This window comes from Salvelinus sp. IW2-2015, linkage group LG4q.2 (assembly GCF_002910315.2).
Source record: "Salvelinus sp. IW2-2015 linkage group LG4q.2, ASM291031v2, whole genome shotgun sequence".
Classification (NCBI taxonomy): Eukaryota; Metazoa; Chordata; class Actinopteri; order Salmoniformes; family Salmonidae; genus Salvelinus; species Salvelinus sp. IW2-2015.
In genome coordinates, this window is record NC_036843.1 from 8507993 (window position 1) to 8524814 (window position 16822).

Genomic DNA, 16822 nt, shown 5'->3' on the forward strand with positions numbered 1-16822 from the left:
ATTTTCACAGCTGAGGTATATAAAATGTGTATTTAAGGGATCAATCAGATCTGACTAAGCCTTTCTTAAGTTGATTAAAGTATGATTTTAGCTGAGATTTTATTAAACATGAGACTTGCAAAGAGAAGGTGGTAGCAAGTCTAGCAGGCCCTGTGGTCCCTGTAGAGTCCACATTATATTTATGTATTTATTTTATTTAACATTTATTTAACTAGGCAAGTCAGTTAAGAACAAATTCTTATTTACATTGACGGCCTACCCTGGCCAAACCCTGACGACGCTGGGGCAATTGTGCGCCGCCCTATGGGACAGCCTGGATTCAAACCAGGGACTGTAGTGACGCCTCTTGTACTGAGATTCAGTGCCTTAGACAGCTGCGCCACTCGGGAGCCCGTCACATACTGAGGGGTAATTAGCAATGCTGAGGTACAGTAATGTTGAAGATGGGAAGAAAGGATGGGAAAAGGTCTATAGGAATATTTTAAACTCTGTAATGGTGAAAAAAACATAATGTTTCTTTTTTTAGTTTCTTGTTCCTCTGAGACTTGAAACGGAATTCAGGTAAAATCACGCAATGTGGAGCAGAGCTTAAATGTCAAATGGAACATTAAACATCCTCTGTATGTTCTACTACTAGGTTTAATTGGTTGTTTCTTCTAATTGGTTAAGTGAAATACGTCTAGGAAGTGTACCCACAGCTCTTAGAGCAAATGTGAAATGGGATCTCTATTCCACAGTTTGGCCACAATTAAAAGCCACAATCTTTAATTCTGCAGATTGTACCTTCAAGGAGTCAAGTTTTGTCTGTCCCTTTATACTTAAAAATGAAATTGTTATTTTCTGTTAAAAGAGTTACACAACTTCCTACTCTGTCTAAAAGCTGTTCACTTCCCTCTCCCTGTTTTGTCTGGAGAAATGTGGTGTTCCTAAAAACACAAAAACATCCAGCATGATTCCTCGGTTAACCAGAGACAGCAATGTCTCAGAACAGAAGACACTTCTTCACTGGGATGACTATTTCTCGTTGTCTCGTTCTCTCGCTATAGAGGAATCATTTTGTGTGTGCAACACTACACCCTAACTGCCCCCCTCCTCCTCCTGCTCTCCTCTTCACATATGGCCACTCACATCCCCATCACCTCTAATTAAAACCAGGTTTGCGGTGGGCGAGGGCTCGTGTGTGCTTTTTGCGTGTGGCTCTCGTGTTTGCCTGTGATTATCTCCTGTAACCTGGCTGTGAAAGGTTGGCCCTGACCCTGAGCTGACTCTGCTGGTGGGAGGGGGAGGGGCTTGGAAGGCTTCATGTTGCATGTAATGCACTGGTGGCGGGCCCATGGAGACAGGACCCACGGTGGACCAGGCTGCCCCAGCTCTGGAGCTAATCATTGTTTACTAGTCTCATTTCCACTTCTCAGTGAGCTACTGTCACGCACAGCATCGACAGGGAGGAAGGAAGGGGGAAGGAGAGAAGAGGAAAGCCAAGGGTCCAACAGGCAGTTGGGGAGCCGGTGGGACTTGGGAAAGAGCAGAGGAGAATGCAGGAATTTCAGTGTAGATTAGGCTTTAGAAAGAACAGGGGTGAGACAATATCAAAAATGAGACTGCTAAGAACAACCCAGACAAAGCAGTAAACAGACCAACCAAAACATCCCTGGGCCTTGGCCATCTCAGCCAGCCAAGGACGTAACCACCGGACATTGCTAGTTCGAGATGCTGATGTTTGAGATTAGTGCATTTTTTCGGGGCTGACTATGAGGACACAGACACTGCTCAAACATGATAATTGTCTTGATTGCAGTATAAAAGGAGGACTTAAAAAATAAACGAGGAACGATTGAACAACATTCACTTCAGTGGAATGATAACATCTTGACACGGTGTTTGGGAAAAAGCAGAGTTGTCACATAATGTGCACAAAGATAAACAACACTTGCTGTAAATCTTGAAGTGTATAAGTAGCCTAGCTCTCGGCCTCTGCAATGACGCCCCTTTCACATGAGAGCCCTGGCCTGATGGCCAATGTGGGCCCGTAATCTGTTGAACCTTTCTCTGAGTACGAAAATGCTGTTAAACTAAAGTGTCATGGAATTACTGGAACGTTTTAACATGTTGAGGACATTTTCCCTGCATTCAAGTCCACTGTATATATCCTCATAGCACGCATGACATAAAAGAGTGTTGCAATCTATTCATAATTAAAGACAATGTGTGACATAAAATAGTAATTATTAACACAGAGAATTACATCCATAAAAATGTATGTGATCATGAGTATGGTATAAGTACACCATGAAATCGCTTGTCATGCAGAATGTTCACCCTGTGCGCAATGTTGCAACATCTCACCACCATGACCATAACAGCCAGGATGTGCTACAGAGATCCAGTCAGCTCCGCCACAGACAGGTCCCTGCTGATAGAGGTCCAGTTAGCGGCCCAACTGGAGAGGAGGCATAAATTATTGACTCACTTCAATTTCTTGTTTGTGTACTCGCCAAAAAGCCCTGTGCCAAGCCTCCATGGCTTCACTCATTCTGAACTTTGTCTGACACCACACATTTCATGGGCTGAGTGACTAACATGATCCCCGCAACAAGCCAACTCCAATCAATCAATGAAACAGCAAAGGCTGGAGGCACGCTCTATCTGGGGCGGCAGGTAGCCTAGTGGTTAGAGCGATATGCCAGTAACCGAAAGGTTGCTGGATTGAATTCCCAAGCTGACAAGGTAAAAATGTGTCGTTCTGCCCCTGAACAAGGCAGTTAACCCACTGTTCCCCGGTAGGCCGTCATTGTAAATGAGAATTTGTTCTTAACTGACTTGCCTAGTTAAATAAAGGTTACATTTAAAAAATCTGATCCCCCCCCCAGTCCTGTGTGACCGGATATAACCTGACATTTACATTACCTTCAGAAAGTATTCACACCACTTTTTTTTGTGTTACAGCCTGAATTGAAAATGGATTCAATTGAGATTTATTTTGTCACTGGCCTACATTACCCCATAATGTCAAATTAATCAAACATGAAAATCTGAAATTTCTTCAGTCAATAAGTATTCAACCCTTTTGTTATGGCAAGCCTAAATAAGTTCAGTGCTTAACAAGTCACATAATACGTTGCAGGGACTATAATAATATTGTTGAACATGATTTTTGAATGACTACCTCATTTCTGCACTGCCCCCCCCCCCCCCCCCCCCCACCACAGAGACCAGGGAGGTTTTACAACGCCTCGCAAAGAAGGGCACCTATTGGTAGATGTAGGTAAGACAATTATAAAGTAGAGATTGAATATCCCTTTGAGCATGGTGAAGTTCATAATTACACTTTGGATGGTGTATCAATACACCTAGTCACTACAAACTTACAGACGTTACAGACGTTCTTCCTAACTCAGTTGCCAAAGAGGAATGAAACCGTTCAGAGATTTCACCATGAGGCCAATGAGTTTAATGGCTGTGATAGGAGAAAACTGAGCATGGGATCAAAACCCTTGTAATTACTCCACAATACTAACCTAATTGACAGAAGAAGGAAGCCTGTACAAAATAAAAATTGACACTAAAGTAATACTGCAAAAAATGTGGCAAAGCAATTCACTTTTTGTCCTGAATAAAGTGTTACGTTTGGGGCAAATCCAATACAAAAATTACTGAGTACCAGTCTCCATATTTTCAAGCATAGTGGTGGCTGCATCATATTCTGGGTATGCTTGTAATCGTTAAGGACTGGGGAGTTTTTCAGGATAAAAAATAAATGGAATGGAGCTAAGCACAGGCAAAATCCTAGAGGAATTGATTGATTGATCATTTCAGCTTTGAGCAGAACAATAACCTAAAATAAAAGATCAAATCTACGCTGGAGTTGCTTACCCAGAAGACAGTGACTGTTCCGGAGTGGCGAGTTACAGTTTTGACTTACATTTACTTAAAAATCTATGGCAAGATCTGAAAATGGTTGTTTAGTAATTATCATCAACCAATTTGAGAGATCTTGAAGAATATTTAAAAGAATAATGGGGACATTTTCCACAATCCAGGTGTGGAAAGGTCTTGGAGACTTACCCAGATAGACTCACACAGCTATAATCACTGCCAAAGTGAGTCAATACTTTGTAGAGTGATTTGGCACTCTCAATACTTTGTAGAGTGCCAAATCACTCTACAAGGTATTGACTCACGGGTGTGAATAATTATGTAAATTGGATATGTCTGTATTTAACTTTCTATAAATTTGCAAACATTTCTAAAACATGTTTTCGCTTTGTCATTGTGGGGTATTGTGTGTAGATGGGTGAGAGAAAAAWAAAACATTTAATCAATTTTGAATTCAGGCTGTAACACAACAAAATGTGGAATAAGTCAAGGGGTATGAATAGTTTCTGTATTGGGCCAGTAATATAACATGATATGTCAACTGAGGTGAACTGAGATGTGGTGGGAACATACTGTTCTGCGGAGTCTAATTTATGCTTTCTAAGGGGATATTAAAACAAGGAAGCTTTAAGTACTGGACACTATCAGGATGTGTTCTTCTGGACTCCTTGTTCAAAGATAGCCATTGATAAACATCATATTTAAAACGTATTTGAAGAACAGTTTTTTCATGATACACATAGGTATTTGAAATTCAGAATAAAAAGAGACTGTTCACAAGCTAACTGCTTGTCTTGGTTTGGAATGGACAAAAAAGTGGGTAAATATAGGCTACATTTATGTAACTGCATCATGTAGGATTATTTACTTTAACCTGAACACAAGGAGGTTGTTATTTTTTATGTTTCATGAACCTCAATTATGCAAAGGACTTAAAAGTGTATTTATCATCATCAGAGTAGGCAAGCATATTGTTGTTTTTCTCTTGGAACTCTTGTTATGTCTAGGTCCTGATTAGCATTCCCCTCCTGTGCGCATGGTTACTGCAAGCGCCAAATTATCTGTAGTTACTTTGCCCACCGAATTACAGCAGATCCCATTTTAGTGTGCTCTGTATGCCAACTTGCCTCTCTCAGCCTCTGTATGCATAACCTGTTGAACAAGAGACAAGTCTAAATAAACTCAGCAAAAAAAAGAAACGTCCCTTTTTTGTCTTTCAAAGATAATTCGTAAAAATCCAAATAACTTCACAGATCTTCATTGTAATCGGTTCATACATGTTTCCCATCCTTGTTCAATGAACCATAAACAATTAATGAACATGCACCTGTGGAACGGTCATTAAGACACTAACAGCTTACAGACGGTAGGCAATTAAGGTCACAGTTATGATAATTTATGGGAACTAAAGAGGCCTTTCTACTGACTCTGAAAAACACCAAAAGAAAGATGTCCAGGGTCCCTGCTCGTCTGCTTAAACGTGCCTTAGGCATGCTGCAAGGAGGCATGAGGACTGCAGATGTGGGCAGGGCAATAAATTGCAATGTCTGTACTGTGAGACGACTAAGACAGCACTACAGGGAGACAGGACGGACAGCTGATCGTCCTCGCAGTGGCAGACCACGTGTAACAACACCTGCACAGGATCGGTACATCCAAACATCACACCTGCGGGACAGGTACAGGATGGCAACAACAACTGCCTGAGTTACACCAGGAACGCACAATCCCTCCATCAGTGCTCAGACTGTCCGCAATAGGCTGAGAGAGGCTGGGCTGAGGGCTTGTAGGGGCCTGTTGTAAGGCAGGTCCTCACCAGACATCACGGCAACAACGTCACCTATGGCACAAACCCACCGTCGCTGGACCAGACAGGACTGTGGCAAAAAGTGCTCTTCACTGACGAGCCGCGGTTTGTCTCACCAGGGGTGATGGTCGGATTCGCATTTATCATTGAAGGAATGATCCTTACACCGAGGCCTGTACTCTGGAGCAGGATCGATTTGGAGGTGGAGGGTCCGTCATGGTCTGGGGCGATGTGTCACAGCATCATCGGACTGAGCTTGTGTCATTGCAGGCAATCCCAATGCTGTGCGTTGCAGGGAAGACATCTCCTCCCTCATGGATACCCTTCCTGCAGGCTAATCTTGACATGACCCTCCAACATGACAATGCCACCTCCATACTGCTTGTTCTGTGCGTGATTTCCTACAAGACAGGAATGTCAGTGTTCTGCCATGGCCAGCGTAGAACCCGGATCTCAATCCTATTGAGCATGTCTGGGACCTGTTGATTGGGCAAAGGGTGGCTACTTTGAAGATTCTAAAATATGACATATATTTAGATTTGTTTAACACTTTTTTGGTTATAAATGATTCCATATGTGTTGTTTCATAGTTTTGATGTTTTCACTATTTTTACAATGTAGAAAATAGTAAAATAAAGAAACCCTTGAATGAGTGGTGTGTCTAAACTTTTGACTGGTACTTTATATATATACAGTGGGGAGAACAAGTATTTGATACACTGCCGATTTTGTAGGTTTTCCTACTTACAAAGCATGTAGAGGTCTGTCATTTTTCATAGGTTACACTTCAACTGTGAGAGACGGAATCTAAAACAAAAATCCTGAATATCACATTGTATGATTTTTAAGTAATTAATTAGCATTTTATTGCAGACATAAGTATTTGATCACCTACCAACCAGTAAGAATTCCGGCTCTCACAGACCTGTTAGTTTTTCTTTTAGAGCCCTCCTGTTCTCCACTCATTACCTGTATAACTGCACCTGTTTGAACTTGTTACCTGTATAAAAGACACCTGTCCACACACTCAATCAAACAGACTCCAACCTCTCCACAATGGCCAAGACCAGAGGCTGTGTAAGGACATCAGGGATAAAATTGTAGACGCACAAGGCTGGGATGGGCTACAGGACAATAGGCAAGCAGCTTGGTGAGAAGGCAACAACTGTTGGCGCAATTATTAGAAAATGGAAGAAGTTCAAGATGACGGTCAATCACCCTCGGTCTGGGGCTCCATGCAAGATCTCACCTCGTGGGGCATCAATGATCATGTGGAAGGTGAGGGATCAGCCCAGAACTACATGCAGGACCTGGTCAATGACCTGAAGAGAGCTGGGACCACAGTCTCAAAGAAAACCATTAGTAACACACTACGCCGTCATGGATTAAAATCCTGCAGCGCCACACAAGGTCCCCCTGCTCAAGCCAGCGCATGTCCAGGCCCGTCTGAAGTTTGCCAATGACCATCTGGATGATCCAGAGGAGGAATGGGAGAAGGTCATGTGTCTGATGAGACAAAAATAGAGCTTTTGTCTAAACTCCACTCGCCGTGTTTGGAGGAAGAAGAAGGATGAGTACAACCCCAAGAACACCATCCCAACCGTGAAGCACGGAGGTGGAAACATCATTCTTTGGGGATGCTTTTCTGCAAAGGGACAGACGACTGCACCGTATTGAGGGAGGATGGATGGGGCCATGTATCGTGAGATCTTGGCCAACAACCTCCTTCCCTCAGTAAGAGCATTGAAGATGGTCGTGGCTGGGTCTTCCAGCATGACAACGACCCGAAACACACAGCCAGGGCAACTAAGGAGTGGCTCCGTAAGAAGCATCTCAAGGTCCTGGAGTGCCTAGCCAGTCTCCAGACCTGAACCCAATAGAACATTTTTGGAGGGAGCTGAAAGTCCGTATTGCCCAGCGACAGCCCCGAAACGTGAAGGATCTGGAGAAGGTCGTTATGGAGGAGTGGCCAAAATCCCTGCTGCAGTGCGTGCAAACCTGGTCAAGAACTACAGGAAATGTATGATCTCTGTAATTGCAAACAAAGGTTTCTGTACCAAATATTTAAGTTCTGCTTTTCTGATGTATCAATACTATTTGTCATGCAATAAAATGCTAATTAATTACTTAAAAATCATACAATGTGATTTTCAGGATTTTTGTTTAGATTCCGTCTCTCACAGTTGAAGTGTACCTAAAATAAAAAATACAGACCTCTACAGCTTTGTAAGTAGGAAAACCTGCAAAATCGGCAGTGTATCAAATACTTGTTCTCCCACTGTATATATATTATATAATATATTAATATATATATATATATATATATAGCATGTTTTTAAAACTAAACAAGTGGGGCTCAAAACAGATGGGTCTCCACCTGCCCTGAATGACTGGTTGCCACGGGTTATCATTCAAAGCTTACATACAACTTTAAATGGGAAAAGTTTTGCATGTAAGCATGTCCTCATAGGTCTGTGTGACATATGCTCACTTTAGCCATGTATTATGTACAGTTATTTGTTAATTTTCCAGTTGAGTTTTTGAGTGCCAGGGAACAGAGCAGGATGAGCTTGCGTGCCATGCCTGCCTATACAGTGCGCGGAGCTTGGTCACTGAGCCCCAGCCTCCAAAAGGAGCAGGGGGTGGATATTTGCTAAGAGATAAAAATTAGACGGAGAAGGGGAAAAGTACAAGAATAAAAGGCTTTCAGATGACCCCGATTTTGTTTTAGTTAGGTCATCTGTGACTGGCTAACAGACCCGTATTAGGGCACAGTTTAATTACGCATTCCTCACCGTGGGTGCCTATTGTGCGTTAGGATGACTCTAGTGATGCTCCAGATAACGAATATTCATTGTCAGTTTTTTGTTGTTGAATTTCCCTGACTGTGCAACTCACTGATCATGTCCCGTTTTTCAGGGACTTGAATGAGACAATGTGTGGAGTTTTTACAGACACTTTATCTGTGACAAAATGTGCATTTCATAATTGAGTTATTCAAATTGCTTCCTGTACCTTAGTGACTAGTCATTCTCTTCTCAGGAACAGGAGCCCGAAGCAATAGAACATAGTCTAACCTTCTTCCCAAATGGCTTCCTAAATAATCACAGTTTATAGCTTACTGGGCCAATCTCATCAATTATTTGGCACAAGCAGCCAACAATTTATGTTATGTTAATAAAATAAAATAAATCTCATTCAGCATCGCCACAGTTTATACTTGTCCAAATTTGTATAATTAGAAAATGTTACTAAAAACTGGAGATCTAATGTGGCTTTGCAGCACATTGTCTATTGTGTAATTAAGGGTTCATTTGGATGAATTAAGAGGAAATTAGCTGGAGCCAAGGCACAGATGTTGTTTTTACAAAGTCTGGGGTAAGCCACAACTCTCCCTCATCCTGTATTATTATGTCTATCTTGACATTCAGGGAGTCTTCAGCATTCTAGAAACTGTATCACTCTAAAGTTAGCTTTGTCCATTTTACCCGGAGCTTTATGGAAAGTTGTAATGTTTCTGATACCTTAAAGAATGTTAGTAAGTGGTGTTTTGTTATGTTTGTTTTCTGCTTTCAGGGCCATACACGTTTGTACAGGGCCAAATATTCAGTAAAGGACAACATTATTTTTGACCATGAGATGACAAGATACTGTATCAACTGGACACAGGCTACAGTATAAGTCGGGTGTGCCACTGTTTATTCCATTGACCATTTGCCAATACCTTTCTTAACAAGACATGACTGAACAGATTGTGTACAACCTCTCCTCCAAAAAAMCTTGTGAAATTAGGTTACCCTTTGATTTTAAAAACCCATCTCCTGTCTCCTGGTGCCCAAAATCAGATCATATGCACAGCATCTGTGCTATTCTCTGTAATAGGACATGAAGCAGGTCACATCTTTTTTTCTCTAGTTCTCTTCTCTTTTTTTGAGGGAAAATGCACAAATATATGAGCTGTTTTGTCTCTGCTCCAGTCCCCCTTTCTGTGGCAGGCTGTCCCAGGCAGGACTCCCTGCAGGTGGTCTCCGACACAGACAAACTGAACATTATGTGTAGTTTGGATGCTGCCAGCGGGTCACTCTTCTCGTTGTGTAATTGGGTGGATAATGTTCCGTGATTCCCTCTCTTTTGCACCTCCGCTTGAGCAGCTCAGTGCCTTTAAGCATCCTGAAAACAAAGCTGGGTCAGCGAACGGTCGGGTCACCCCCCTTTGGTGCTCCGATTCGTAAAATGAGCCGGTCCCCCTCACTAGAGCAACCAGGGCAGAGTTCATTCACAACGTTATGGGCCCTGAGCCCTGGCTTAGTCTCAGGCTCCCTGGTGGCCCTGTTGTTGTTTACACTGGGACAATTTTTTATTTTGTATTATTAATTAAGTTAATTATTTTGTATTATTATTAGGTTCATCAACGTTATAGCCTGGACTGTAGAATCGATACTGTCCCAAAGAAAGAGACACATGCTTTGGCAGACACAAAGAGTGAAATAAATATTTTCTTCATAAATCAAAAAATGACATACATATTTCTGTGTACCGGCCAAGAACCTGGAAAGCTGGTAAAGTCATTGGGAACATACAATTCTGTGTGAGTAGAAGAATGGAAGTCTGGGTGGCCCTACGGTAGGCCTGGGTAAGTTTTCTGCAGCATACCACTGTTGAACACTGCAGCCATGTGCATGTGGGGCTGTAAATTTGGAGAAGTGTTTAACAGAAAGACAGAATCTTTACTGAGAGCACTGAATTGTTTCTAGACTGGAGAACTGAAATCGCTTTTGACCCTGTGCAGTCATGCCTGTCAGGCCTTACCACAATGTATGACCCACTGTGCTGTGTAGAGCTGTCTTATTAAACGGCACAGCTTTAAAGGTCCAAAGCAACAACTTAAATGATCCAAAGCAATTTGTCCATCCTATGGTTTGTGTTTTGTAAAGCAGTCTATGCAGTAAAGCAGGTGGAGAGGGGAGACCTAACAATGAGGTTCTGACAGACTAATGTGTGTTCAATGTGTTTACATGGACTTGTTTTGTGAATGACACTCCCGAGAGGCACAGGTTTTGAGTGATGTCATAAAACTTCAGAACAGCAGGGGACCTCCGGCTCAGGTCTCTGTCTAATTATTTATTTTCTTAGGTGTTAGACTGAGTCCAGACATGGAAAAAGAGGAGGATCATTTATATTGGAGAGTGTCAAATCCTTGAAGACATACAACTGTCCTGAATTTCTGGAATTCTATGAATAGCGGTTGATTTGATGAACTTGTTGAGTCATAGATTCTAGTGGATGATATATTCTCTGCACACTATGGGGGAGATTTTAAAAGGAAAGCAGAAAGTGTAGATAGTAGGTTCTGGTGTGGTTTTAACAGTCATGAATTGACTAATGACAATTTACATAAGTTGAGCCTGACAGTGTCTACACCTCCCTTGGTCTGTTGTAAGGAGTGCATCCATAGCAAATTCTTGATTGTCTGGCACTCAATCTAGATTCGATACACTTTTGTAAAAGTTGCATCGGCGATGCAGTTGCAAGTGCATCGGCGTTGTCGTACCCACAGCAACTATTAAAACATTCCCAAACCAGAAACCGTGGATTGATGGCAGCATTCGCGCAAAACTGAAAGCGCGAACCACTGCTTTTAACCARGGCAAGGTGACGGGAAACATGACCGAATACAAACAGTGTAGCTATTCCCTCCGCAAGGCAATCAAACAAGCTAAGCGTCAGTATAGAGACAAAGTAGAGTCGCAATTCAACGGCTCAGACACAAGAGGTATGTGGCAGGGTCTACAGTCAATCACGGATTACAAAAATAAAACTTCCCCGTCGCGGACCAGGATGTCTTGCTCCCAGACAGACTAAACAACTTCTTTGCTCGCTTTGAGGACAATACAGTGCCACTGACACGGCCCGCTACCAAAACCTGTGGACTCTCCTTCACTGCACCCGACGTGAGTAAAACATTTAAACGTGTTAACCCTCGCAAGGCTGCAGGCCCAGACGGCATCCCCAGCCGCGTCCTCAGAGCATGCGCAGACCAGCTGGCTGGTGTGTTTACGGACATATTCAATCAATCCTTATCCCAGTCTGCTGTTCCCACATGCTTCAAGAGGGCCACCATTGTTCCTGTTCCCCATGAAAGCTAAAGGTAACTGAGCTAAACGACTAACGCCCCGTAGCACTCACTTCCGTCATCATGAAGTGCTTTGAGAGACTAGTCAAGGACCATATCACCTCCACCCTACCTGACACCCTAGACCCACTCCAATTTGCTTACAGCCCCAATAGGTCCACAGACGACGCAATCGCAACCACACTGCACACTGCCCTAACCCATCTGGACAAGAGGAATACCTATGTGGAAATGCTGTTCATCGACTACAGCTCAGCATTTAACACCATAGTACCCTCCAAACACGTCATCAAGCTCGAGACCCTGGGTCTCGACCCCGCCCTGTGCATCTGGGTACTGGACTTCCTGACGGGCCGCCCCAGGTGGTGAGGGTAGGTAACAAAATCTCCACCCCGCTGATCCTCAACACTGGGGCCCCACAAGGGTGCGTTCTGAGCCCTTCCTGTACTCCCTGTTCACCACGACTGCGTGGCCATGCACGCCTCCAACTCAATCATCAAGTTTGCAGACAACACTACAGACAACACTACAGAAACACTACAGGCTTGATTACCAACACGACGAGACGGCCTACAGGGAGGAGGTGAGGGCCCTCGGAGTGTGGTGTCAGGAAAATAACCTCACACTCAACGTCAACAAAACAAAGGAGATGATCGTGGACCTTTCAGGAAACAGCAGAGGGAGCACCCCCCTATCCACATCGACGGGACAGTAGTGGAGAGGGTAGAAAGTTTTAAGTTCCTCGGCGTACACATCACGGACAAACTGAATTGGTCCACCCACACAGACAGCGTTGTGAAGAAGGCGCAGCAGCGCCTCTTCAACCTCAGGAGGCTGAAGAAATTCGGCTTGTCACCAAAAGCACTCACAAACTTCTACAGATGCACAATCGAGAGCATCCTATCCTGTATCACCGCCTGGTACGGAAACTGCTCCGCCCACAACTGTAAGGCTCTCCAGAGGGTAGTGAGGTCTGCACAACGCATCACCGGGGGCAAACTACCTGCCCTCCAGGACACCTACACCACCCGATGTCACAGGAAGGCCATAAAGATCATCATGGACAACAACCACCCGAGCCACTGCCTGTTCATCCCGCTATCATCCAGAAGGCGAGGTCAGTACAGGTGCATCAAAGCTGGGACCAAGAGACTGAAAAACAGCTTCTATCTCAAGGCCATCAGACTGTTAAACAGCCACCACTAACATTGAGTGGCTGCTGCCAACATACTGACTCAACTCCAGCCACTTTAATAATGGAAAAATGTATGTAAAAAATGTATAACTAGTCACTTTAAACAATGCCACTTAATATAATGTTTACATACCCTACATTGCTCATCTCAGATGTATATACTGTACTCTATACCATCTACTGCATCTTGCCATCTTGATGTAATACATGTATCACTAGCCACTTTAAACAATGCCACTTTTATATGTTTGCATACCATGCATTACTCATCTCATATGTACTGTACATACTGTACTCAATACCATCTACTGCATCTTGCCTATTCCRTTCTGTACCATCACTCATTCATATATTTTTACGTACATATTCTTCATCCCTTTACACGTGTGTGTATAAGGTAGTTGTTGTGAAATTGTTAGGTTAGATTACTCGTTGGTTATTACTGCATTGTCGGAACTAGAAGCACAAGCATTTCGCTACACTCGTATTAACATCTGCTAACCATGTGTATGTGACAAATGAAATTTGATTTGATTTATTGACCTTTTATTTCAGTATTTTGCACTGTCTCTATGCACACTCACTCGCCCTACACACTCACACACACTGTCACTCCAACACACACACACTGTCACTCCAACACACACACACTGTCACTCCAACACACGCAGAAACACTCACTCCATCACTTGCTCACTCACACATAATATTCACATACATTTATACTGACTCTACACACCCGCACACACACTCACATGCGAGCTGCTGCTACTCTGTTTATCTTATATCCTGTTGCGTAGTCACCTTACCGCTATACATATCTACCTCCATCACTACAGTATCCCTGCACATGTAAGTATGGTATTGGAACTGACTTTAAAAAAGATTCCCTGTATATAGTGTGCTTACTTACTTACTTTATTGTGTATTTCATATTTCTTATTCTTATTTCTCGTGTGTTTTTTCTAGTAATACATTGTTAGTGATTATTGCATTGTTGGGTTTTGAGTTTGCAAGAAAGGCATTTCACTGTAATTGTGCATGTGACATTCAAACTTGAAACAACTCGGTCCTCATCCATGCAGTGTTTTCTTCCTGTCTGTACATAATGTCCCCAGGATACTGGAGGATACTGGAGGAGACCACAGCTGGATGAGGAATCTTACAGATCGTTTAAAACGTCTTTCTTCATTATGTTCTAATCAGCATCCTCCCAACAACCCTTTCTTTAATGACCAGCATCTGTGGGCGATGTCTCTGTTTCCTGCCTTGCCTAAGTATCTCCCAGTATCCCAGCATTGTCCCTATCATTAGCTAGTCTCTCTCTTTATGTCTCTGTCTTTAAGGTTGTAACACTCGTTAACTATTGATTTAACATGAGGTAGCTGTCTTAATTACGTACCCTGTGTTGTTTATGGCTATTGGACACAAGTAGTCCTCCTCCTTCTGACAAGAAGGGAAATGGCAACAGCAAGCTGTTGAGAGTATTAACGTCTGTCCTACAGTAAAAAACAATGTACATGGATTAGAGWGTTCAAAGAACTGACGTGAAACAGCACAATGATCCATGAGGCCCATTTTCTTCCCAAGTTCCTCCTCAAAAACTTACATTGTCGAATTAGCCCTTAGTGAGGAATGACCGTGACCCCTCATCGTTCCAGGGGTCAGTGCTGGGCCGTGGATGTGCCAGAGACAGGCTCTGTTGACGGGATGATTGTGTGAAGATGTTCAGAGTTGACCTCGCTATGTTCTGTTTTGTTGTGTTTTCTAGGTAACGCTTTTATTTGATGACTGGGAATGTCAAACATGTTGCTCTTGACCTACAGACAACATCCAGCTCCCAGATCAGCTCTGTTTGAAGATGGAGGATTTGGCTGTGTTCGAGTAAAGGACTTTCATAGGCCTACATCTCTCTCTCTCTCTATCTCCCATACATCCTTCTCTCTCTCTCCCTCTCACTCTCACTCTCTCCCTTTCCCTCTCTCTCTCTCGACTCTCTCTCTTCCCCCTCTTTCTCTCTCTTTCTCTCTCTCTGCCACACCGTGATGAACTGAGCAGTGCAGTGACAATGTGGATTACCACTTGATTAAGGGAGATATTTTTATGTTGAAGCTCCAAATCAAATCAAAGTTTATTGGTCGCATACATAGTTAAACAGATGTTATGGCGGGTGCAGTGAAATACCTTGAGTTGCCAGCTCCTCGACAATGAAGATAAATCACTTAGGTGCAAATTTCACATTCATGTGGTTCATCACAACTCTAAATAGATCATCAAAATGGCTGATGTCCCAAAACTCTACGCGCATTTTCAATCGAATGAGTACAACGAACACATTTGTTCACTGCACCAAATCACTTTTTCAATTTGGATGTATATTCAAGTTAAGTACAATATATGCTTTTCAAAACGCAATATTCACTTTACTTCTGATTCGATTTTGTCTTTTGTTAACAATACAATGAACTAACACTTAATCAAACTGCTCATAAAAGATAACTACTGAACAAAAATGAGGTAGCACCTAGTTAACGTATATAGTTTCAATATTATCACTTGTATATTTTTGTGTTGGAAGATAAAGCCAAATCGTATATGGATGTGGCTGTAAATACTAAATCATCATTCTCCATCAGCCAGTGTGCTTCAATAGGACAAAATGTAAGACACTCTACGTGCTGCCATTTGAAATTATAGTGTAGTGTACAATGCATTGCTGAAATATTTGGGTTGTATATAACAATATTCCACTCATTACCTGAATGTATCTGAATGTCATTGATACACTGTAAGCTGAGGAATGTCAAGCAGAGAGACAGGTGATACTGTATCAGTTGACAAGTCACGTAGAATAGCTGATGTTGTACAATGTTGCATGGGGCAGAAATGGCATAAGACACCATGGTATCTTTTTACACTAGCCAACTGCTTTACATTACCCTATTTCAGATTTATTTGAAATGTATTGCTTTGGTACTTTTTTTTGTGTGGTGAATTTTCAAAACTCTTAGTACAAAACTCCAAACTGGTAACACTTGTAACGCAGACAGTCTTACATTCAAAACCTTTAATTGTGTATTAATTCTGTTTGTAGACATCTTTCACCACACAATCATTGACCCAAAATATAAGTTTACTGTGAAATATGAGTACGTTCTTTAATTCACTCATACACAACATAATGATATCTTCTCAATTTAGCTGTTTTAACAACCAGCTAATACCCCCCCCCCCCCCCCCCCCAAAAAATGCAAGATACATGTTTCAAAATTGTCATTTATGTGCTGAAAGTAATATGCTACTGTACTGTAAATTACAGTACATTACATTGTTTTCACATAAGGCTACTCACTTGCACTACCCATCAAAATTGACTGAACATAAAATGTCCATAATTTCTATCCCATGTGTAATCAAAGGTGTGTTCATTGAAGACATATTTCACAATCATTGATGCAAAATATATATGTACTGTTCAGATATAATAATACAAAAATATGTTTTATTGTCACATACACTGGGTAGATGCAGTGAAATGTTTTGTTTTACAGGCTTTTACAGGGTGTTAGTAATTTCACTACAGTACTGTATTGTGCATATGTCCTGCATGTAGCAGTCCGGTGTGGCTCAGTTAGTAAGAGCATAGCACTAGCAACACCAGAGTCGTGGGTTTGTTTCCCACTGGGGTCACATATGAAAATGTCACTTTGGATGAAAGTGCATGCTACATAAATGGAAAGTATTCAGATCTCTTGACTTTTTCCACATTTTGTTATGTTACAGCCTTATTATTAAATGTATTAAAATTGTT